A 26,546-nucleotide genomic window follows, 5' to 3' on the forward strand; every position below is an offset into this window, starting at 1 on the left:
TACAAGGATCATGGCTCATTTTCTTGCCTTCTCAATTAAGGTTAATAAAACCTGCTTAGCCATGATTTTCTTGGATTGATTGTATATCTCCATAGCAGTGGAATTAGTTAAGATACATTTTAAAATATTTAATCTAAATATTCTTGCCACATTTGCACTCTGTATTCTGAATATATGTATACTAGATTATATATAAATATGTTATATATTATAATAATTATACTATTTAATGTTACATAGTCTATATAATTATATATTATATATAGAGATATATATGTACAGATAATGTATATGGACAATGAAAATAATCTTTTGTATAGAGAATTAAGAATAAATTAATTTTTAAAAAGTTTTATAGTAATGTCTGAGATACATATTGACATTCAACAGCAGGAGCTGTTTCTGAATCTAAAGTCTTGCCTTTGGTTAGTTTGTGTTTATATTAGGAGTTAGGATCTGTATTCAGCTTTCAAATTTATTTTTGAGTGTTTTGTGCATTGATATTTAACAGAACTCATTCAGATTTATACATATTTAAACATGAAAAGCTTTTTATTTTGGTGGTATAGATTTTATTTCTTTCTTTCCCATCAAAAAGAAAATGATCCTCTATTAGAATTCAGATTTTTTTCAAGACCATTCTGAAATCAAACATGATTTTAGTGAGGAAAGCATTCTTTCAATTCATTGTCTAAAAAAGGATGTCGATATCCTATATTCTGATTGTTCTCTTTAAAAAGACATATTATTAGAAGCAGTCAAAACAAAATTTGTCTTGTATAACATAAAATAAAATCAACAAATATCTACTGAGTGTCTACAGTGTACCAGGACCTGAGTAGTCACTGTGAGGGCAATTGAGAAGCACAGTATGTAATCCCTGCCATATAATTACTTACAGCCTAACAGGGGAGATGAAACATAGGGATGGGGGGAGCCCAAGGACACTGACATCTATGGTGCACCTACTGTGGCCTAGGAATTGTGTTAGGTACTTCCGCATAAGTTATCTCATGCATTGCTGAGCTCAGCATCATTCTCCGAAGTCTTTAGTATTCCCCTTCCCACTCTATTCAGTCATCCAGCCTTCGGGTCATCCTTAGTCCTTGCCACCCTAACGTACCTCCCATATCCAATTATGATGAATTTCTGTTTCTGAATCCATCCAGTGGTCTTTCGACTTGTCTCATTGCCTCTGTTCTCTTCTCTTAGCAGCTTATCCTCCTTCCATATTGTGAACAACATGAACTCTCAAAAACACAAATATGATTAGAAGAATTACATTTCTTTTGGGGTGCAAACAACATAACTCATTTAAGATAACCTAAGCAAATGTGATCATTTATTATTATGACTGCAGCACTGACTCTTGGGGCCCCAAGAGAAGGATGCAGCTGGATTGGTTGAACAGAATGGACTGAGATTGCAGTTCTTCCTTTCTAACTCTTCTCTTTGCTCTTCCTTAAATGCTTACTTTGTTTCTTACTGCAAACCAGCTTTTTGTTACTTCTGGTCTATGTGGCAGAAAATGACAGCCAGACTGAGCCTGGACTCGATCAATCTCCATTCTAAATTTCTCAGGGGAAGGCCTCATTGAATGAGCTTGGGTCAGGTGTCACCCCACGATCAATCCCCAATGGCAATCAATGGCAATCACTGTTACCTCGAAGGAAAAAACAACTGAAACCCTGTTATTGAAAGGGCAAAGGAAAAGTGTTGCTGGGCAGATAAATCGGTAGGCATTTCTTGGAGAGGCTGAGCATTTGAGTTGATTGGAGTATATGGTTAAGTTAGAGGTAAAAATAAATAAGGTTGCAGGAATATAGTTTGGAACTAAATTTTCAAGAATCTTTATACACAGCTAAGAATTTGAAGTTTATAGATATTTGGAAGTTACAGCAGTTTTAAAAGAGAGTAACATGATGAAGCACTATTTAACATAATCTGGAGGAGAAGTAAATAGATTAGAATTGGGAGACACTGGAGCAGAGCCCATTTAGGAAGAAATTACAAGGGTCAGACATAAGAACACTGAAAAACATGAGTAAAAATATTAGGGATTTTTTTTTTTTTTTGAGACAGGGTCTTGATCTGCTGTCCATGCTGACGTGCAGTAGTATGATCATGGCTCGCTGTAACCTTGAACTCCTGGGCTCAAGTGATCCTCTTGTCTCAGCCACCCCAGTAGATGGAATTACAGGCAAATATGACCACACCTGGCTAATTGTAAAATATTTCTTTTGTAGAGACAGGGTCTTTCTACGTTGACCAGTCTGGCTTCAAACTCCTGACCTCAAGTGATCCTTCTGCCTTGGCCTCCCAAAGTGGTGAGTGGTGGGATTACAGGTGTGAGCCACCATGTCTGGCTTTTGTTTTGCAATCTATGTAAAATTTTTGTGATTATCATGCTGCTTTGGGATACAAAACAAAACAGATCATATGTTTCACAGTTCATAAGGCTAAACCCATGTAGTTAGAACAATGCTATCATGTTTCTTAGAATTTCAAATTTTCTTCTCTCTGGGAGATAGCAGCCATATTTTTTTCCCCTTCTCTTCCATCATCCCCACCCCACTGTATCATATATTGGGAAGATATTATTAGAAGTAGGACTGAAGCCACAGAACTCTGTGCACTGGTCAGACAGAGGGGCAGGGTGAATGACAAAACTGAGAGTCAATTCAAGAGTGGAGTTCCTATAACAAGGATTAAAGTTAATATCATTATGAATACTGGTAAGTCATTTTTAAGAAAACTCTGTCAAGTTTTTATAGCAATTTCTGTGTAAAGCTTATTTTAACATTTATCACATTGCATTTTAGTTATCTGTTCATGTGGCCACTCAGCATTGGGCTGTCAACTTTTCTAGGGTAGAGATTCTTGCTTATTAATCTTCACATTCATGGTGCTTGACACAATGCTTGTACCAATAGGTACCAAATAAATGCTGAATATCCCCCCATTTGATTATCGGCTTTTGAAGGTAGGGTCTATACTTCTCCATATATTTGCTAAAGCATTTGGAAGAGATAATAGAACAAAGATTACTAATATATGAGTTCCCAGCCTTTCCCTTGTCTTGGTTTTTTTGGATTTTTATGCTAAGAATCAAGAGCAAAAAGAGTGTAAGAGAAGAATAAGAGGGCTATGTTTGGGTGAAGAGTTTTCTGGGGGCTTGTATAGAAGAAGTGAGGGACTACCAGGGATGTGTGAGGACAGTGGATGGGAGAGCATCCGAGGGGATTTTAAGAAGTGTTGTTGTGAACTGTGTGCTTTCTTCTTGGTGTTTGAACAACACATGGACTTGCTTTATTTTTGAACTCTTATTTGTTCTTGGACTGTGTGCCTTTGATGATGCCATTCTGGGATAAAACTATAAGGGTCACAGATATATGAGCTTCATATTTATTTAGTAAATATCTGTGAAAGGAAGGAGAAGAAAACAGAGCCAAAGAGAGAAGACATTGAGGGCTGGATGAAGGAAGAAAGAAAGGAAGGGGGCATATGAATGTCAGATATCATAGAGGAAATCTGTGAATCTAAACCATATACCTTGATTTCCATTTAGAAACCAATATGGTTCATCTATTATTAATTTTCACTGAAATTGATGAGATTTCCAATTAGATGTAAGAGACTAGGTGAATTTCAAGTGAGAATAAAAAGCACTCGGACAAGGTCATTTTGCATTAGGAAATTCAGATGATCTTTTATTACAAATAAAATGAACACTAAATAGTAATTTTCATTAAAAAATGAATGCATTTGACTTCTTAGAAATAGTTCAATTATTAGTTTTCAAAATGTATTTTCTAGTAGAGATCAATATGTTTTGTCCAAGGAAATTACCCCCTTAAAATCCAGTATCCAGTATTTTTATATAAAAACATCATTCCTGGGATAAATTAAGAACTATTTTTTCTAGATGATATATATATATGGATGTCGAGACTAATGTGGTATGCCATATTGGAAATATCTTCACAAACTTTAAAATAGAACATAAAAGGTATTCAAAAGGCAAACAAAATAAATTTCAGGAACGAATCTGTTTTTAAGGTCATGTGTAACTACTATATTACATAATATAATTCTGAATAAATAAATTTTATGTGTATGGGCAAGCTAGAAGCTTATTTTAAGGGTTTCTTAAGGCTTTTTCACATTTAAAAAAGTCAGGCTATTGATTATAGAATCATGGCATTTTAGAACCAAAAAGGACCTTGGAGATGACCTTGTTCAACCCTTTTATTTTACAGATGATGACTAAAGTGTGTTCTTTGGGTAGCAGCAAACTAAAAAGTCGTCAACAATGCTTCTCTGTTGCGATAACAACCACTCTGGCCTAACCATTCTTTTACCAGATCACTACAACACAACTACAGAAACACAGAAAGAACAAAAGCGACAACATCAAGCCTCTGGGTTTGCTGGAATTCATTTATGACATCCCTGCCTGCTGAACTAACAGAATCTTGAACCAGCAAGCAGTTGTCTTTTTAAATTGAGCTTGCCAACTGTGTTATAATGGTGGATTTAGAGACAGTAGGTGACTCCATTTGAGCAGCTGTAGTGGTCAGAGAAGAATAGAAGAATGATTCGTATGCTCATGAAACATAGCCAGTTGGTTTTAAGGAACTGCTTACCAGTTGGTTCTAAGGAACTGCTTTTAGTGAAACTATTGTTGTCAGTATAGTAGAGTAGGGGTAAAAAGATATAAGGTTACAGGGATGATAGCTTGAGGCTGAATTTTCAAGAATCTTAGGTGACGCTAAAGATTTTGAAGATTATCTTAAAGACATTTGGGAGTTATTGCAGTTTTAAAAAGGGAGTGATATGATAAAAGACTATTTAGGATAATTAATCTGGAGATGAAGTAGACAGATTAGAATTGGGAGACTCTGAGAGGGTAGAGTCCATAGCAGAGCAGGCAAGTGTGCCCCACTGAGTCATCTATACATTTAGAAAGGTAAGACAAATGTTTATCTCATAAAACAAATGAGTGGGCTGGGTGCAGTGGCTCATGCCTGTAATCCCAGCACTTTGGGAGGCAGAGGCAGGTGGATTATGTGAGGCTGGGAATTTGAGACCAGTGTGGCCAACATAGTGAAAACCCTTTATCTACTAAAAATATAAGAATTAGCTGGGCATAGTGGCAGGTGCCTGTAATCCCAGCTACTCAGGAGGCTGAGGCAGGAGAATCACTTGAACCCAGGAGAATGAACCCAGGAGAATGGGGTTGCAGTGAGCTTAGATTGTGCTACTGCACTCCAGCCTGGGTGACAGAACAAGACTCTGTCTCAAAAAACAAACAAAAAACAAAGGAGTGGAGATAGTTCTATAAGCAAAGCGGCTTTTAAATATCTGCTGAAGTGTGATTTCCTTAGTGAATTTTCTTATGTCCCTGTATTAGTGAGTTCTTGCATTGCTATAAAGGAATACCTGAGACTGGGTAATTTGTGAAAAAAGAGGTTTAATTGGCTCATGGTTCTGCAGGCTGTAGAGAAAGTGTAGTGGTGTTTGCTTTTGGGGACGCCTCAGGAAGCTTCCAATCATGGTGGAAGGCAAAGGGGAGCAGGTACGTCACATGGTGAAAGCAGGAGCAAGAGAATGAGATGGGAGATGCTACACATATTTAAACAACCAGATCTCATGAGAACTCACTCACTATCATGAGGACAGCATCAAAGGGCATGGTGCTAAACCATTCATAAGAAATCTGCTCCTATGATCCAATCACCACCCCCACCAGGCCCCAACTTCAACATTGGGGATTACATTTTAATATGAGATTTGCAGAGGGACACACATTTAAACCTTATCAGCCTTCTTCCTGACTCCACCACACTGTAATTAGTCAAGCAATATTGCATTGCAATGATTGGTTTACATGTCTTTCTAGTTTACCAGTAATAAACTCTTTGAAGGTAAGGATAGTCTTATTCCTCTTTGTATATCTACCACATCATAAATATTACATAGATTGTTTTGAATTGAATATATATTGTTGCTATTGTTTGGTCTTGTAGATCCTCATCATCAATCTCTAAATGAAATTACTCAAAGCAATTCTTGAAACTATAATAATAATAAGATAAACATTTAAAGAGTGCCTTTAATGTTCAATGAATTGTGAAAGACACAAAGTTGAATATGACATGGTATCTGCTTTGGAGAGGCTCATAGCTAAGGAAGTGTATTAGTTTGCTAGGTCTGCTGTAACGAAATATCACAGACTGGGTGGCTTAAATGACCACACAGAAATTTATTTCCTCACGATTTTGGAGGCTGAAAGTCCAAAGGTCAAGGTACTAGCAGGGTTGGTTTCCTCTGAGGGCTCTCTTCCTGGCTTGCAGGTGGCCACCTTCTCACTGTGTCCTCGAATGGCCTTTCCTCTGCGCATATGCCTCCTGTTATCTCCTTTTATGTCCAGATTTTCTCTTCTTATAAGAGCCAGTAAGACTGAATTATGGCCCAGTCTAGTGACTTCATTTTAACTTAATCACCTCTTTAAAGGCTCCATCTCCAGTTGCAGTCACATCCTGAGTTTCTGGGGGTTAAGGCCTTAACATATGAATTTGTGTGTATGTGGAGGGGACGCAATTGAACTTATAAAAGGAAGGAAACTATACTAAATAGTTTAATACCAATCAGCTTTGATGGGAGGCATCTGAGAAATAAATTGTTCAGAACATTAAACTTTGTAGCAGAAATTGGAGATGGAAGTTTGAGACTTTAATGGAATCTAATAATCAAGACTTCAATGGAATTTAATAATCAAGACATTCTCCTGAAGTCATTTTACGAAAATCAATATAAATTTTCAATATCTTATTTGGAAAACCATTGTGTAACTGGGCCAGATGGTCGGCACGAACTATATTCATTTATAGTCTTTTAAGATAGATAAATATCCTCTATGGGTAAACAGTGTAGCAGTTTATTGGCAATAATTTTGGAATTAGGCTGTTCTGGTTTGAGTTGTGATTCTGATAGGTCCCCCTCTCTGTTGTTTATCCTCAGGCAAATGGCTTATTCTCACTAAGTTTCTTTCCTTGTTTGTAAAATAGGGGTAATAATAGTTTCTATTTCATAGGGTGGTTAGGATTACATTAATTAACTATAGGCTTTGTTCATAGTAAATGGTCAATTAATTGTGGCTCTGTTCACAGGTGGTTAGTGGCTTGAATTCCTCAGACAGATTCTTTATTAAACATAATTATTCTTCCTGCTCACCCCTGAAGCTTAACTCAGTTTGTCATGCAGTTTGTTTGTTTGTTTATTTATTTATTTATTTATTTGACAGAACCTCTCTCTGTTGCCCAGGCTGGAGTACAGTGGGGCCACTGTACTCACTTGCAGCCTTGAATTCCTGGGCTAAAATGATCCTCCCATCTCAGCCTCCTGAAGTGCTGGAATTAGAGGCATCAACCATTGTTTGTGGCCTCCAGTGCTATTTTATTAATCTTAAGAGATGTATCTGTGATAGTTCTAACTTGAGAACCTTAGATAGAGATAGCATACCATAAATTCAAAGCATTACTAGAGATTATGGTAAATTTTAGTGGTGCTCATGAAAACATTAAGGATTTCTTTAGCAATCTGAGAGAAATTCTGTTATGAAGGCACTATAGCATTAATCACTCTGTACTGTACTGTGTATATGGTTTCCTGCTTGGTTAGACTGTGAATTCCTAGAGAAAAGGAAACATGCCATGTTTATCTTTGTACTGTGGTGCAATGATGGTGTTGTGGTTAAGAGCATGGTCTTTGGAGGCAGACTTCTTAGGTTGACATCTTGGTCTATAACCAGACTTTTGGTATTCATACTTTACTTGTTTGTGTGTCCTTGGGCAAGATACTTAACCATTGGGAACTCACTCACCTGTGAAGTAGAAATAATAATGATGTCTACATCATAATGATTTCTGTGAGGATTAAATGAAAAAGTATATGTAAAGTACTTAAAACAGTACTTGGTACACAGGAAGCATTCAGTAAGTTTTAATCATCATTAGTATAGCACATAGCTGTGCTTAATAGACATGTGTTAAGTGAATGAATAACACTGATTCTGAGTACGTATGAAGAAACTGGTGACACAGTGCTATCTGGCATTCTACAGCTAAGCATGCAAGCAAAATTGTGCGATGAAGAACCACTGTCAGGGAACAGTGGCTTATGATAATAATGAGCTAGCAAAACCTGGAAGTAAGTTTCTGATAACTCTGTAGAATGTGTGCTAATGCTGATGAGTCCAACACTATGGTACACCTTTTCCAGCAAATAATGAATACTTTTTGAGGGGGAAAATCCCTGGGGAAATAAAATAGCCTCAGGAAGCTATGAAACTCTTGCTTTATTTTTGGCTTGGCACAGAAAGTGGGGCACATACCTTGTTCTGAACTGAAGAAAGTGTGTTGTAATTTTTATCTCCTGTTTCTCTTTTGTCTTTGGTATAGCAGAGTCCTCTGGTGCCTATACAATACTCCTTCCCCGTTCTTCCTTGCCAACAGTCCAGATTTTATAGCCACCCCTCACCTTCCTGCTACAGATAAATCCTGATTTGTCTAAGTCAATTGTGGGCTTAGACACAACTCCTAACACACACACACACACGCACACACGCACGCACACACACATGCACATGAGCACGTCTGATTTAGGAAGGAGCATAATACACAATTCTGGCCAAAGAGAAATGAGGGAAAATCTGTGATGAGGGCTTCTGGAAAAGGTTTTCTTATTCTTAAAAACAGACACACAGGAGGAGGCAACCTCATTTTCTGCTGCACATTGCCACGTCAGGATGAAATGTTTGGAATTGTGACAGCATCTTGTAAGTATGAGAGGGAGCTAGCTATCAAAATGTAAACAAATTTTCTTTTTAGAATCAATGAGATTTAATCTATCACAGAAATTTAAGCTGGCTTGTGAAATGACTTTCTCTATTTCTTCTATGAAGTTTATGGTTATCTCATTGTTACATTCTAGATTTCTACACTTTCCATCCAGTGCATTCAAATAGGTTGACAATTTTTAGAGTGACAAATGTGTACTGTTGCTTACTTTAAATCTATGATTTTTGATCCTTGTTTCCAGAAATATTTTCAATCTCTTATTTTTTATAACAGTTTGTCAAAATATAATTCACATACTATGCAATTCGCCAATTTAAACTGTACAGCTCAATGGTTTTTAGTATATTCACAGAGTTAAGCATTCGTCACCACAATCAAGTTTAGAATATTTTCATCAACCCCGAAAGAAACTTTGTAACCATTAGCAGTCATTCCCCATTTATACCCAGCCGCTTTAGTCTTAGGCAGCCTCTGACTTACTTTCTGTCACTATGGATTTGCTTATTACAGAAATTTCATTTAAATGGATTCCTCTATGGTCTTTTATGACTGGCTTCTTTTACTTGGCATGTGAAACGTTCATCCATGTTGCAGCATGTACCAGTATATTATTTCTTTTCTTGCTGAATAATATTACATTGTATGGACATGCCATATTTTATTAATCCATTTCATTAGCTGATGGACATTTGAGTTGTTTCCATTTTTTGGCTATTATAAATAATGCTGCTCACATACTTGTACATATTTATGTATACATTTTTGTGTGACCATATGTTTTCAATTCTCTTGAGTGTATACTCCGGAGTGAAATTGCTGGGTCACAAAGTAACTCTATATTTAACCTTTTGAGAAACTGCCAGATATTCTTGAAAGTGGCTGCACCATTTTGTATTTCCATCAGCAGAATATAAGGAAACCATCTCTCTGCATTCTCTCCAATACTCATCATCTTTCTTTTGGATTATAGCCACCCTAGTGGTATCTCAATGTAGCTTTGATTTGCATTTCTCTGATGGCTAATGATGTTGAACACATTTAATGTGCTTATTGCCCATTTATATATGGTCTTTGGAGAACTTTTCATTCGTATTTTTAAAAATTAATAAACTTTATTTTTAGAGCAGTTTATTTAGGTTTATTGAAAAAATGAGCAGAAAGTACCAGATTCCCCCATATTCCCTTACCACCCCCTGAATCCACACACAATTTCCTCTATTATTAACATTTTGGATTAGTCTGACACATTTGTTAAAATTGATAAGCCAATGTTGATACATTATTATTACCTAAAATCCATAGTTTACATTAGGGTTCACGCTACATTGTATATTCTGTGGGTTTTGACAAATTTATAATGACATACAGCCACCATTACAGTATCATACAGAGTCATTTCATTGCCCAGAATATCCCCTGTATTCCACATGTTCATCCCTCCCACTTCCCCTTTCCTCCAAAACCCTGACAGCCATTAATCTTTTTACTGTCTCCATAGTTTTGCCTTTTCCAGTATGTCATGAAGTTGGAATTGTGTAGTATATAGCCTTTTCAAATTGGCTTCTTTCACTTGAATATGGACTTATGGTTCCTCATTGTCTTTTTATGACTTGATAGCTCATCTCTCTTTATTGTTGAATAATAATTTATTATATGGGTGTACCACAGTTTATTTATCCCTTCATCTATTGGATGACATTTTGGTTGCTTTTGAGTATTGACAATTATGAATAAGTGGCTTTAAACATTTGTCAGCATGGTTTTTTGTATAGATGTGTTTTCAATTCATTTGGGTAAGTGAACGCAATTACTGGATTATATGGTAAGAGTGTGTTTAGTTTTGTAAAAAACTGCCAAACTATCTTGCAGAGTGACAGTACTATTTTATATTCTCACCAGCAGTGAATGAGAGTTCTTTTTCCTCCTTTCGTCCATTTTTAAATTGGGTTATTTGTCTTTTTATTATTGACTAGCAAGAGTTCTTTATATAGTCTAGATATAAGTCCCTCATCAGGTGTATGATTTGCAAAATTTCTCCCCATCCTGCGGGTTGTCTTTATTTTCTTGTTGGTGTCCTTTGAAACATAAGTCAAAATTTTGATAAAGTCCAGTTTATCTTTTTATTCTTTTGTTACTACTTCTGTTAGTGTCTTGTCTAAAAAGCCTTTGCCTAATCCAAGGTCATGATTAATTCCCACGTATCCTTCAATGAGTTTTATAGTTTTAGCTCTTTTATCCACTTAAAATTAACTTTTATATGTGATATGAGTTTGGCCTCCATCTACACTTTTTTGCATAAAGATAAACCTGCCGTCCCAGCACCATTTATTGGAAAGAGAACTCTTTCCCCCATTGAATTGGCACTCTCTTTGAAATTAATTGGCCATAAAAATGAAGGCTTATTTTTGGGCTCTCAATTCAATTTTATTGATCTGCATTTGTATCCTCATTCCGGTACTGTGCTGTCTTGATTACTGTAGCTGTGAAGGAAAATTTGAAAATAGGAAGTGTGAGTCCTCCAGCTTTGTTCTTTTCTTTGAGATTGCTTTGTCCATTCTGGGTCCCTTTTCTTTTCTTTTGTTATCTTTTCTTTTCTTTTCTTTCTTCCTTTCCTCCTTTCTTTTTTCAGACTGAGTCATCCTCTGCAATGCTGCTCACTGCAACCTCTGCCTTATGGGTTCAAGTGATTCTCCTGCCTCAGCCCTCTGAGTAGCTGGGATTACAGGCATGCACCAGCATGCCTAGCTAATTTTTGTATTTTTAGTAGAGATGGGGTTTCACCATGTTGTCCAGGCTGGTCTACGAATTCCTGACCTCAGGTGATCTGCCCACTTTGGCCTCCCAACTACTCTGGGATTACAGGCGTGAGCCACCACACCTGGCCAGTGGAATTGTTTATTGTTAGTATGGAGAAATACTGTTGATTTGCATATGTTGATCTTATATGCTACAACCATGTTGAACTGGTTTATTATTTCTAATAGTTTTAGTAGATTCATTATGTTTTTCTACATATGAGATAATATCCTCTGCAAATGGAGGTAATTTTACTTTTTCCTTTTCAATCTAGATTATTTTTATTTCATTTTCTTGCCTACTTGACCTGGCTAGAACCTCCAGTACAACGTTAAATGGAAGTGGAAAGAGTGGAATTTTTTTTTTTTTTTTTTTTTTTGAGGCGAGATCTACCTCTGTCTCCTAGGCTGCAGTGCAGTGGCATGATCTCTGCTCACTAGAGCCTTGACCACCAGGGCTCAAGCAATCCTTCCACCTCCGCCTCCGGAGTAGCTGGGACCACAGGCGTGCACCATGCCAGGCTAAATTTTGTATTTTTATAGAGACAGAGTTTTGCCGTGTTGCCCAGTCTGGTCTTGAACTCCTGGCTCAAGTGATTTTCTTGCTTTGGCCTCCCAAAGTGCTGGGATTACAAGCATGCGCCACCATACCCAGCCTGAGAGTGGACATTTTTGTCTTGCTACTGATCTTAGAGAAATCGTTTTAGGTCTTTTACTATTAAGTATGATGCTAGCTGTGTTTTTTTTTCTTTCTTTCTTTCTTTTTTTTTTTTTTTTTTTTTGGTAGGTGCCCTTTATCAAGAGTGTCTGAGGAGAGGAGAGGCAGCAAGAAGCAATGGAAAAATAGATGTTGGTGGGTATCTCACAGAAGGTTCTATGCTCTACCTTTTGGACAAAGCCCCAAGGACAGGACAGGTCAAACCTGTGACTGTCCAAGACATTCAAAAACAGAGCCAGATTATGCCATGCTCCATATAGTAAAATTAGAGTTCAAAATAGAAACTGGGCTGGTTGCAGTGGCTCACACCTCTAATCCTAACACTTTAGGATGCCAAAGTTAGAGGACTCCTTGAGCCTGGGAGTTTAAGACTAGCCTGGGCAACACAGACCCCATCTGTACAAAAATAAAATTAAAAAAAAAATCCATGCACCTGTGGTCCCAGCTATTTGGGAGGCTGAGGTGGGAGGATTGCCTGAGCCCAGGAGGTCCAGGCTGCAGTGAGCTGTATTCACACCACTGCACTCCAGCCTGGGTGACAGAGCAAGACCCTGTCTCAAAAAACAAACAATAATTTTTAAAAAATGAATTTGAGTTGTAGGAAAATAAGGTTACATGTTTTTTGCTCACACAAATTATAAGCTGAAACTCATAATCGCTGTGTTATTAATCACTAAATAACTTTTACATCAGCTTTTCTTCACTCATAAGTAGTAATGGATAGGTATAATAATTTCCAGTAACATAATTGTCCTGCTCAATATGAGTCAATTCAGTTTCTTAGTGAATAAATTTCTTAAATGCTAAAACATTTTTTGGAATTAGCACTGATTTTTTAAGAGAATCTCCTGTGGCTATAGGAGGGTATCTTTAATTTATTTAGAGTAAAAGAATAATACATTTATAGAAAAGACAATCACATTTTACATAGAAATCAATGCCATTTTGCCATGTAAAGGCTTTTGGGAAGCTGGCTGAAGATTTGAATCTTGAAGCATTCCCTTTTACACATTCAAATGAAACATTTATTCATTAGTATAAAACACAGGTATACTTTCTTATTTTGTACGACTGTTTCAGAAGCAGGATTTCATGCAAATTGTGGACATACATTATGATTTTTCTAATTACCACCCTGCATTATAATTGAAAAAAACCATCTAAATTCTTGTATTTGGCCATGGAATTCAAAACAAAAAATATTTATAATATTACTTTTTTCTGCATTTTCAAAAATTTACCCGTTTTGAGAAGCCTACATTATCATATTTATTTGAGTGCTTACTTTACTTTTTTTTCTTCTTGAAAACTTAGAAAAGCATCAGTATCGTGTATTGTTTTTTACTTTAAAACCAGTGGTTCTTAATTCTGGCTATACAATAGAATCAAATGGGTTGCTTTTATTTATTTATTTATATTGTGTTTGTTTGTTTGTCTGTTTTTAGAGACAGGGTATTGCTCTACCAACCAGGCTGTAGTGCAGTGATGCAATCATAGCTCACTGCAACCTCAAATTCCTGAGCTCATGTGATCCTTCTGCCTCAGCCTCCTGAGTAGCTGGGACTATAGGCATGTGCCACCACTGGGTTGCTTTTAAAAAATAACAACACATGGGCCTTAGGCACCCCAGGGGTGAGAGTTTGTCACTGGTCTCCTTTAAAAGCTCCCTATTAATTTTAGCATACAGCCTGGGTTGAGACTATTGTTTAAATGATCACCAGAAATGGTGAGTTTTATAGTATGTAAATTATACCTAAATAAAATTGTATAAAACAATAATCAGCAACAGGTATCTAAAGCCCCACCGGCATAAAGTGTCTCACCCATGTAACTGTCAGGTGCCAACAGGACCAGTTTCCCCAGGATCGAGAAGTTTCTCCACAGGAGGCACTTGCAGTGCTATAGCACTGGGAAAAGCCTGGGCAAAGTGGGAGAGGTGGTCACCCTGTACTATGAAAGACATGGCTTTTCTAGGTAGAAGAGAACATTTTTCCCTTATCAGTGAAGGTTATTTGAGGAGAAACAGCCGTAGTTCTAACTTCTTGCCCTTCTCAAAGACACTCATTGTTGCCATTTCTTTACTGCCTACTCACTCGTGATCACCTTGTCCTTCGACTTCAAACTCCACCACCTCATTGAGATTGTCCTCTTGGAGATGACCAATACTTCGTAATCATCAAATCTAATGACTCACCAGTGTCTTCTGCTGATCTGTCTACCCCTTTCTCCTTGTTTTCTGTGGCATAGTATTACAGTGTTTTTTCTATTCTCCTTGAACCACTGCCATAAGCTTTGTTAGCTCCATTTCTTCTTGTTGTCTAGGTATAGGCATTTTTCATGGTTCTGTTCTTGGCAGACTTCTTGTTATTTGAGATAATGGAATATCTTTATTATTTTAGTCATTTTTGTTTGGGTATTTTTGTCAGGGGCAGGCAAATGACTTCTGATTGGAGTATAGTCCTTTGATAAGATTTTCTCTTTATTTCCCCTGTCTCTTTCTGGAACTTCTGTTAGTTGGAGCCCCTGGATTCATTTCTTTACTTTTCCCCTCCTTCCTTTTCCTCTATTCCCTTTCTCACTGTTCTAATTTCCTTAAGTGTCCTCAATTTTAGCCCCAACCATTATACTAAATTATTGATTTAAGTCATCAGATTTTTAATTTACAAGGTCTCTTCCTCCCTGATTCTTCTTAAGAAATGTATCTTGTCTCATAAATGTAACTTATTTTTAAAATTAGAGGCTAGTGATTATTGTTTTGAAAAGTTTTCTTCTGCTACCTGCAGTCTTTATTTCTTCTGAATTCCTTTTCTCCACTTACTGTCTATAGAGTAAACGTATTCCTCAATTGTTGGGTAATACTAGGCTGTCTTTTTTTTCTTTCTTTTTTTATGTATATGAATATATATAATTGCACTTCAGGTTCTGGGGTACACATGCAGAACATGCAGGATTGTTGCAAAGGTACATACATGTCAATGTGGTTTGCTGCCTCCATCCCCCTGTCACCTATATCTGGCATTTCTCCCCATGTTATCCCTTCCCAAACTCCCTACCCCACACTGTCCCTCCCCTATTCCACCCCAACAGGCCCCAGTGTGTGATGCTCCCCTCACTGTGTCCATGTGTTCTCATTGTTGAACGCCTGCCTATCAGTGAGAACATGCCGTGTTTGATTTTCTGTTCTTATGTCAGTTTGCTGAGAATGATGGTTTCCAGGTTCATCCATGTCTCTACAAAGGACATGAACTCATCATTTTTTATGGCTGAATAGTATTCCACGGTGTATATGTGCCACATTTTCCTTGTCCAGTCTATCATCGATGGGCATTTGGGTTGGTTCCAGGTCTTTGCTATTGTAAACAGTACCACAGTGAACATATGTGTGCATGTTTCTTTATAATAGAACAATTTATAATCCTTCAGATATATACCCAGTAATGGGATTGCTGGGTTAAATGGAATTTCTATTTCTAGGTCCCTGAGGAATCACATCACCACACTGTCTTCCACAATGGTTGAACTAATTTACACTCCCACCAACAGTGTAAAAGTGTTCCTATTTCTCCACATCCTCTCCAGCATCTGTCGTCTCCATATTTTTAATGATTGCCATTCTAACTGGCATGAGATGATATCTCAGTGTGGTTTTGATTTGCGTTTCTCTAATGACCAGTGATGATGAGCATTTTTTTGTATGTTTGTTGGCCTCATATATGTCTTCTTTTGCAAAGTGTCTGTTCATATCCTTTGCCCACTTAAATGGGTTTTTTTTTTTTTTTCAATTGTAAATCTGTTTTGGTTCTTTGTAGATTTTGGATGTAAGTCCTTTGTCAGATGGGTAGATCGCAAAATTTTTTTCCCATTCTGTTGGTCCTGGTTCACTCTAATAACTGTTACTTTTGCTGTGCAGAAGTCTGGAGTTTAATTAGATTTCATTTGTCTATTTTGGCTTTTGTTGCCAATGCTTTTGGTGTTTTAGTCATGAAGTCCTTGCCTATGCCTATGTCCTGAATGATTTTGCCTAGGTTTTCTTCTAGGGATTTTATGGTGTTAGGTCTTATGTTTAAGTCTTTAATCCAACTGGAGTTAATTTTAGTGTAAGGTGTCAGGAAGGGGTCTAGTTTCTGCTTTCTGCACATGGCTAGCCAGTTTTCCCAACACCATTTATGAAACAGGGAATCCTTTCCCCATTGCTTGTTTTTGTCAGGTTTGTCAAAGATCAGATGGTTGTAGATGTGTGGCATTGCCTCTGAGGCCTCTGTTCTGTTCCATTGGCCTATATCTGTGTTTTGGTACCAGAACCATGCTGTTTTGATTACTGTGTTGTTTGAAGTCAGGTAGTGTTATGCCTCCAGCTTTATTCTTTTTGCTTAGAATTGACTTGGCTATATGGGCTCTCTTTTGGTTCCATATGAAGTTTAAGATGGCTTTTTCCAGTTATGTGAAGAAGTTTATTGATAGCTTTATGGAGATGGCACTGAATCTATAAATTACTTTGGGCAGTATGGCCATATTCACAATATTGATTCTTCCTAGACATGAGCATGGAATGTTTCTCCATCTGTTTGTGTCCTCTCTTATTTTGTTGAGCTGTGGTTTGTAGTTTTCCTTGAAGAGGTCCTTTACATCATTTTGTTAGTTTTATTAATAGGTATTTTATTCATTTTGTAGCAATTGTGAATGGCATTTTGTTCTTGATTTGGCTCTCTGTTAGTCTGTTATTGGTGTATAGGAATGCTTGTGATTTCTGCACATTGATTTTGTATCCTGAGACTTTGCTGAAGTTGCTTATCAGTTAAGGAGATTTTGGGTTGAGATGATAGGGTCTTCTACATATACAATCATGTCATCTGCAAATAGAGACAATTTGACTTCCTCCTTTCCTAATTGAATACCCTTTATTTCTTTCTTGCCTATATTGAATAGGAGGGGTGAGAGAGGGCATCCTTGTCTAGTGCCATATTTCCAAGGGAATGCTTCTAGTTTTTGCCCATTCAATATGATATTGGATGTGGGTTTGTCATAAATAGCTTTCATTATTTTGAGATACGTTCCATTGATACCTAGTTTATTGAGAGTTTTTGGCATAAAGGGTGTTGAATTTTGTCAAAGGCCTTCTCTGCATGTATTGAAATCATCAAGTGGTTTTTTTCTTTTGTTCTCTTTATGTGATGAATTATGTTTATAGACTTCCGTATGTTGAACCAGCCTTGCATTCCCGTGATGAAAGCCTACTTGATTGTGATGGATAAGTTTTTTGATGTGCTGTTGCAATCAGTTTGCCAGTATTTTATTGAAGATTTTTTGCATCTGTGGTCATCATGGATATTGGCCTGAAGTTGTCTTTTATTGTTGAGTCTCTGCCTGGTTTTGGTATCAGGATGATGTTGGTCTCATAAAATGATTTGGAAGTTCCTGTAAGCTGTTCTATGGCAATATTAATCAGAGGTTGAACACTGACATTTATATTAGCTTGAATATTAGCCTCATCTGTCGACCAGATCTTAAAATGTAAAAACTGAGAGAGAGATAAACAAGTTTGGGTTAAATTATCCCAGTCTATTGGGGTCAACAGGTAAGAAGTGGCTATGTTCTTTAATAATCCTAGCACAAATGGAGGCCCAGGCCCATATTGGCTAATGGCCTTTTTAAACTCCTTCAGCAGTTTGAAGGGAAAGAGCTCAAAAGCAACCCGTACTTGTCACTGCTAATCTTGAGGGTGTACAACAACTGGAAATTGCCATGCCTCTAAATCTCCCTCTTTTCTCGCTTGTGAATTCTGGCTGGGTGGAACTGGTTACCATATTACTTCTCTTGCACAGGGCAAGAGAAGCAGCTACTTTCATTTTTGAGGTAGCTTCCAATTCCTTTAATGGAGAAATATTGGCAGGATCTGGCCATCCTTTGACAAGATACTGAGGGGGTGCTGATGGGCATACCTTTTCCTTATTTGATTTCTCATCCTTTTGCTCTATAATTTCTCTTCATACTTCATCATGCTCTCTCCTGTCCTGAATCTTTTTCCTCATCATCAGTCTGAAACAGCTCCAGGGCAGAATGCACCAAAGCCTAAACAGACCACACCAAATAAGCCTTGTGTTTGCTTCATCTTTGTCCCATGTTACCCTAATATTACCAAGCTCCCCCAACTAATCCTGGGAGATTTTTTTCAAGAGTTCTTGGACTAATTCTGAGCTCCCTCAACTAACCCTGGGAGGTTTTTTTTTCCTCAAGAGTTCTCGGTCTACTTCTGGGTTCTCCCTAACTCATCTTGAAGATTCTTTCAAAAGTTCCCAGGTCCCTTCTGAGCTCCCTCAACTTACCCCAAGGATTTTCTTTCCAAGAGTACTCAGGATACCTTCACTTTAGCCTCTCCTCTCTCCATTGCTCAGGCAACTCTTTATCCTGGGTTCCAGCTTCACTTCTGGGCACCACTTACTGAGAACCAGCTTGGCTGTGGAGAGACAGCTCAGCCATAGGGACCCCCATCCAGGTGGTGCTGAAGGAACTGAGAGGCAGACACTCAGACAGAACAACAAAGTGGGTCTATCTAGGAGGCCAGCAGCCTTCTGAGCCGAGAGCCTCAGGTGCTGACAGCATTCCAGGCTGAAGGCTTTGAGCAGACTCTGACCCACGCATTTATTCTCTCTGAACAGGTGATCATTATTAACAAACAGATGTTTGTTATTTTCTCATAACACAAAATATGCCAAGTAGGCATCTGATGCCCACTTACCACTGATCATAGACAAATTAAAAAGTATTCTCCATGAAGGGAGCCACAGGGGTAGGGGCAGATATCTTAAAGAATTGTTTTAACTGGTGTATAATATTTGTATATTGTCCTGCCACATTGGAATCCCCTAGGTGGTTTTCTACTTGGGGATGGGAATGGCTAGGTTTTCCTTGCCATTGTTCTTCCTAGCAAACAATATATTTTATTATACATTCAGCATTTCTCAATACTAATAACATTTCTCAGCAATTTAACATTTCTCAACAAGTTGCAGTATCTCTTCATATTTTAGATCAAGGCTGTCCAATAGAATTTCCTACATTTGTTCAAAATGTTCATTGTAAAATGTGTCCAGTGTAAATGAGAAACTGAATTTTTAACTGTATTTAATTTTAATCAATTTACATTGACATAGCTACATTGATGACTACCATAACAAATAGTGTAGTTCTAGATATCTAGTATCTAGTCCTTCTTGGATGCATGTTTTGTGAATATTTTTTTCCCAGTCTGTGGCTTGGGTATTCATTTTCTTTTTTAAAAAAAATTAAAAATAAAATTTTTAATTTTTATGGTTGTATGATACTTATATCTATTTATGGGGTACATGTGAAATTTTGATACAAGAACGTAATGTGTAGTGATCCAATCAGGGTAATTGGGATAACCATCACCTGAACCATTTATTGTTTCTTTGGATTAGGAAGATTTCAATCCCACTCTTCTATTTATTTTTAAATATACAATAAATTATTGTTAACTATAATTGCCCTATATTGCTACTGAACACTAGAGCTTATTCCTTCTAACTGTATTTTTTTATTGGTTTTCAAAAAAATTTTTAAATCGCACTTTAGGTTTTGGGGTATATGTGAAGAACATGCAAGATTGTTGCATAGGTACACACATGGCAGTGTGATTTGCTGCCTTCCTCCCATGACCTATATCTGGCATTTCTAACTGTATTTTTGTACCTATTGACCAACCCATATTTATTGCCCTTCCCCACTGCCCTTCCCAGCCTCTAATAACCATCAGTGCACTCTAATCTTCATAAGATCAAGTTTCCCACATATGTGTGAGAACCCATGATATTTGTCTTTCTATGCCTGGATTATTTCACGTAATGTAATATCCTCTACTTCTATTCATGTTGTTGCAAATGACAAGATTTAAGTCTTTTTTTATGGCTGAATAATGTCCTGTTGTGTATATATACCACATTTTCTTTATTCATCATCTGTTGATGGATGGACACTTAGGTTGATTCCATGTTTTGGCTATTGTGAATAGTGCTGCAATAAATATGGGAGTGCAGATATCTCTTTGATATATTGACTTTCTTTTTGATTATATACTTAGCAGTGGAATTGCTGGATCAAATGGTGTTTCTAGTTTTAGTTTTTTGAGGAAGTTCCATAGTATTTTCCATAGTGGCTGTACTAATTTACATTCCCACCAACGGTTTAGAAGGGTTCCCCTTTCTTCACATCCTCACCAGCATCTGTTATTGCCTGTCTTTTTGACAAAAGCGATTTTAACTGGGATGAGCTGATATCTCATTGTGGTTTTGATTTGATCTGGTAATTAGTTATGTTGAACATTAAAAAAAACCTGTGTATATTTGTCATTTGTACATTTTCTTTTGATAAATCTCTATCAGCTCCTTCACCCACTTAAAAATCAGACTATTTTTTTCTTTGCTGTTGAGGTGTTTGAGCTCTTTATGTATTCTGGTTACTAATCTTTTGTCAGATGGTAGTTTGCAAATATTTTCTCCCATCCTGTGGGTTGTCTCTTCACTTTCTTGATTGTTTCCCTAACTGTATAAAAACTTTTTGAGGCCAAGGTGGGTGGATCACGAGGTGAACAGATCGAGACCATCCTGGTCAATATGGTGAAACCCTGTCTCTACTAAAAATACAAAAAATTAGTTGGGCATGGTGGCACGTGCCTGTAATCCCAGCTACTCAGGAGGCTGAGGCAGGAGAATTGCCTGAACCCAGGAGGTAGAGGTTGCAGTGAGCCGAGATCGCGCCATTGCACTCCAGCCTGGGTAACAAGAGTGAAACTCCGTCTCAAAAAAAAAAAAAAAAAAAAAAAACTTTTTTAGCTTGATATAATCTCATTGCCCACTTTTACTTTGGTTGTGTAAGCTTTTGAGTTTTTTCTCAAGAACTCTTTGCCTGAACCAATGTCCTGCAGCATCTCCTCAATGTTTTCTTCTAGTAGTTTCAAGTTTCAGCTCTTAGATTTAAGTCTTTATTTTGATTTGATTTTTGTGTATGGTGAGAGATAGGGGTCTAGTTTCATTTTTTCTCATATGGACATCTAGTTTTCCCAACACCATTTATTGAAGAGACTGTTCTTTCCCCAATGTATGTTCTTGATCCCTTTGTTGAAAATGTGTTGACTGTAAATGCATGAATTTATTTCTGGGTTCTCTATTCTGTTCTATTAGTGTATATATCATTTTTATGCCAGTACCATGTTGTTTTGGTTACTGTAGCTTTGTAGTATAATTTGAAGTCAGGTAGCTTTGTCATATAATTTTATGCCTCCAGCTTTGTTCTTTTTGCTTAGAATTGCTTTGGCTATTCTGGTTCCTTTGTGGTTCCATATATCTTTTTTGGATTTTTTTTCTATTTCTGTGAAGAATGTTATTGGTATTTTGATAGGGTTTGCATTGAATCTGTAGAATGCTTTGGGTAGTATGGACATTGTAACAATATTGATTATTCCAGTCCATGAACATGGAATATCTTTTTGTGTTTATTTTTTTCATCAGTGTTTTACAGTTTTCATTGTATAGATCGGTATTAGTCCATTCCCACACTGCTATAAAGAAATATCTGAGACAGGGTAATTTATAAAGAAAAGAGGTTTAATTGGCTCATGGTTCTGCAGGCTGTATAGGAAGTGTGGCTGGGGACGCTTCAGGAAACTTACAATTATTGTGAAAAGTAAAGGGGAAGCAGGTACACCTTCACATGGCCAGAGCAGAAGGAAGACTGAGATGGGGAAGGTACTACACACTTTTAAAAAACAAGATTTCATAATAACTTTATCAGGAGAACAGCACCAAATGAGTAAATCTACCCCCATGATCCAGTCACCTCCCATCAGGCCCTACCCCCAACATTGTAGGTTACAACTCAACATGAGATTTGGGTGAGTACACAAATCCAAACCATATCAAAATGTTCATCTCCTTCTCCTCCTTCTCCTCCTTCCCCTACTCTCCCCCTTCCCCTCCTCCTACTCCTTCTTCTTACTCTTCCTCTTCTTTTTTTGACAGTCTCGCTCCCATTGCCCAGGCTGGAGTATAGGAGTGCAATCTTGGCTCACTGCAGCCTCAACTTCCAAAACTCAAGTGATCCTCCCACTTCCACCTCCTGAGTAGCTGGGACTACAGGTGCACACCACCATGCCTGGTTAATTTTTTATATTTAATAGAGGGGTTTTTTCCATGTTACCCAGACTGGGTGATCAAACTCCCAGGCTTAAGTGATTCACCTGCCTCAGCCTCAAAAAGTGCCAGGATTACAAGTATGAGCTATTGTGCCCAGCTGAGATCTTTCACTTCTTTGGCTGAGTTTATTCTTAGGTTTTATTTTATTTGAGGCTACTGCAAATCAGCTATTTATTTGATTAATGGGATCTTTTGATGAGCAGTTTTAAATTTTGATCATGCCTAACTTGTAAATTTTTAAAATGGTTATTGTGTTCTGTGACACATCTAATTAACTTTTGATCACTCCTAAGTGAGGAGTAAATGCTCTAATTTTGCCCTTTCTGAAGAAATTTTAGAATTATCTTATTAACAGCTGGGATTATGATTGGAGTTTTGTTGAATCTGTAGATATCATACAAGTAACATTGATTTTGATATCTTTGTGATTTTCAGGAATTAATGTCCATATTGGTTGCTGTATTTTAATACTTTGTCAAAAGGAAAACAGGTTCTGACCTATTTTCTGTGTTTTAGGCATGAAGAGAACCTTTAATAGTCTGTGCTACTTCTATTTTGTGTTTTTTACTAAGAAGAACTTTGGACAACAATTTATTTGACTGAACCTGGGGTTAGAGTTGCAGACTTCCTGGAACATGAAAAGTCAATAATGTGGTTCCCAAAAGGAAGAACAGGAACTATTCCAAAGATGAACAAATGATAGGAATAGAAGTAGAGGTGAAAATGATGGTAAAGGTGAAAAATCCATTCATAACCCTTCAATTTGTGTCCTATAAGGAAGAAAATATACCTTGTGCTTTTTATGGTCTGACACATCACTAAACTATTCGCTTTGATTTTCTCTTTTTTTTTTTTTTTTGAGACGGAGTTTCGCTCTTGTTACCCAGGCTGGAGTGCAATGGCACGATCTCGGCTCACTGCAACCTCCGCCTCCTGGGCTCAGGCAATTCTCCTGCCTCAGCCTCCTGAGTAGCTGGGATTACAGGCACGTGCCACCATGCCCAGCTAATTTTTTGTATTTTTAGTAGAGACGGGGTTTCACCATGTTGACCAGGATGGTCTCGATCTCTGGACATCGTGATCCACCCGCCTCAGCCTCCCAAAGTGCTGGGATTACAGGCTTGAGCCACCGCGCCCGGCCTGATTTTCTCAAAATTATTTTAGCAACAGTGTAAGTTATACAACTTTGTTCTCTTCAGTTCTTATTTTAATTCAATATGAGTCTGGAAGAAGAATCTATAGATTATTTCATTTAATCCCTTCATGGTGTATGAAGTAAATAGATTTAGAGTTAAATGATTTGTCTAATATACAGCTAGTTAGTAGCAGAGTTCTGACAACATCTCAGGCTTTTTTATCTCTCTACTCTACTGATATTTCCAGTATGTATTGCTTGTATACTAGCTAACCAGTCAGTAACTCCTGATCCCCTAAAATGTACCTGGCACTGTGCTACATATAGATGATATAATTATCATTATGATATACTTTTGCTCCTCAAATATCATGTAGTTCTATGTAATAGAAGACATATTAAAATAGTAAAAGGCAATATGTAATAAAGTTCAACACTGGATAGAATTAAGAATAACATGGTCCGATGGAATTTAGAAGTAATGTTGTGCCTCATATTAAATAAACCTGGATGTGTTATGGCAATACTGAATTGTGATTGGAAAAAAGATTGTATAAGAGAGACTTGACATAGGCTAGCATTGCTAACTTAAATTTATAAAATGAAAGCAACCAAACTGCACCTTAAATTCAAGCTCTATTAAATAAAATGTTAATTGTTAAGGCGGTGAAATTTAATACTTGATGAAATTATCAGAGAAGTCTTCATGGAAAAGGAAAACTTTGAGACAGAATTTCAAGGAATGATGCAATTAGGAAGGGCAGAGGAATTATAAACTATTAGAATTGGCACACAATGAATATTTTAATAAAAACTTGAATACCATATAAATTAAAACGTAATTTCAATGCCGTTCAAGACAAGAACATTAAATATGTTTATGGGCTTCTGAAATAAATTACTTTTAACTAAAACTAATGAAACACAAATTTATATGAGAAGCTTAGAGGTGAATTAAGTAGTGAAGTTGGCAATCAGATTTCTTTCTCCAGTGGTAGCGCTATTTCCCCCAGGTGCCTCTCTTACGGTAGCTGGTCGTAATGGAATAATGTTTTGTCAGCAGCATGCAGTAGTCCTGTGTAGGTAATAAGAGACCTCCATCTCCATTTTGCTTTCAGCAATTTGCCCTAAAACAAATAATCTAAACTCTTTGATTCCTCATTTCCATATGCAGTAATGGGACTAATAATAACTGCCCTGCCCATCTCATGGCAGTTGTGAACATGAACATACACAATTTTTATTTATCAATTATATTATACCTTAATAAAGCTAGAGAAAAAGAGAAATGTGTAGATTATGGTTCAAGATTCTTTTTTTATTTTTTTTATTTTTATTTTTATTGCATTTTAGGTTTTGGGGCACATGTGATGAACATGCAAGATTGTTGCATAGGTACACACATGGCAGTGTGCTTTGCTGCCTTCCGTCCCCTCACCTGTATCTGTCATTTCTCCCCATGCTATCTCTTCCCACCTCCCCATCCCCCCGCCCCTCCCCCATTTCCCCCCAACGGACCCCAGTGTGTAGTGCTCCCCTCCCTGTGTCCATGTGTTCTCATTGTTCAACACCCGCCTATGAGCGAGAATATACGGTGTTTGATTTTCTGCTCTTGTGTCAGTTTGCTGAGAATGATGGTTTCCAGGTTCATCCATGTCCCTACAAAGGACGTGATATTTTTAGGGACAAAATCTGCAGCATTGTGTGCGGCATTGAGTTGGTTATCTCCAAAGATTATAATGGCATTTGTTATATTTTTCCTTGGGTTTAGATATCTATATGGTGTGTGCATTATGATTAATTGAATACTTCATATGTACTGAATGTTTTTACAAAATAGGCTGATTTACAATGATGCAGTTAGCAGTTATTTAGAGCGTCATTGGAAAATTCTTGTTTGTATTAGTTTTTATTTATACATTATTTGCAAAAAAATTGCTTTCTTCATACTTTTATCCCGATTATTTATAAAATTGAAGAATAATGATAAACTGATAATTTAGACAGAGAATGTAGATAAAACTCTAATTTCTTACATAACCACTGAAGAGAAGACTGGTCATGGAGAGAAGAGCAGAATAAGAATGATAATCATGTCTAATTTTTCTTTCACTTGGAAATGACTTGAGTGGGTTCAACTGTTACTAAGAAAAATTGAATTTGACTTGTGAAACAAAGAGATTCTCCAATTCAGATTGAAGAATCTCTTGGTTTCAGAAATGTCTCTATTCTCTAGTATCTAATATTAAAATATTATTTTATGGGGGTTGGCAATTAATATTATAAAATGAATTATTAATAGTTAATAACATTTAATAACTCTCAACAAAGATTCAAAATACACAAAGGTTTCAATTTTGTAACAAAATGTGCCATTTTTTCAATAAATGGCAAAAACGAATTACCCACAATAAACTATACCTTGACTGTAGACTTATTAAAATCCAAATCATTGAGTATTAGTTATCTACTGCTGCATAAAAAATTGCATAAACTTGGTGGCTTAAAATTTATTTATATTATTTAATATCTGTGGGTCAGGAATCCGGGCACAGCTTGAGTTCTTTGCTTCATGAGCTCTCACAAGACTGCAGGAAAGAATCTGTTACCAATCTCACATGGTTGCTGGCAGAATTCAGTTTCTTGCAGGCTGTTGGACTGAGGGCATCGGCTCTCTGTTGGCTACTGGCTGTTCCTTGCCACATGGGCTTTTCCACAGGGCATTTCACAACATGATAGCTTGCTTTATCAGAGCCAGTTGAGGGTCTCCTAGCAAGACAGAAATTACCGTATTCTGTAATATAGTAATAGAAGTGACATCTATCAATT

At 37.0% G+C, this 26,546-nt stretch overlaps 1 protein-coding gene across 1 annotated transcript in view; it reads left to right on the forward strand.

Moving 5' to 3' along the window:
• The first annotated feature begins 2,278 nt into the window (after positions 1-2,278).
• NUBPL (NUBP iron-sulfur cluster assembly factor, mitochondrial) overlaps positions 2,279-26,546 on the forward strand; it is a 275,614-nt gene continuing 251,346 nt past the window's right edge. The window contains exon 1 of the mRNA XM_074393327.1: positions 2,279-2,327. The gene's annotated coding sequence lies outside the window, so the exon portion shown is untranslated. The remainder of the gene's footprint in view (positions 2,328-26,546) is intronic.

This window comes from Saimiri boliviensis, chromosome 2 (genome assembly GCF_048565385.1).
Source record: "Saimiri boliviensis isolate mSaiBol1 chromosome 2, mSaiBol1.pri, whole genome shotgun sequence".
Taxonomy (NCBI): Eukaryota; Metazoa; Chordata; class Mammalia; order Primates; family Cebidae; genus Saimiri; species Saimiri boliviensis.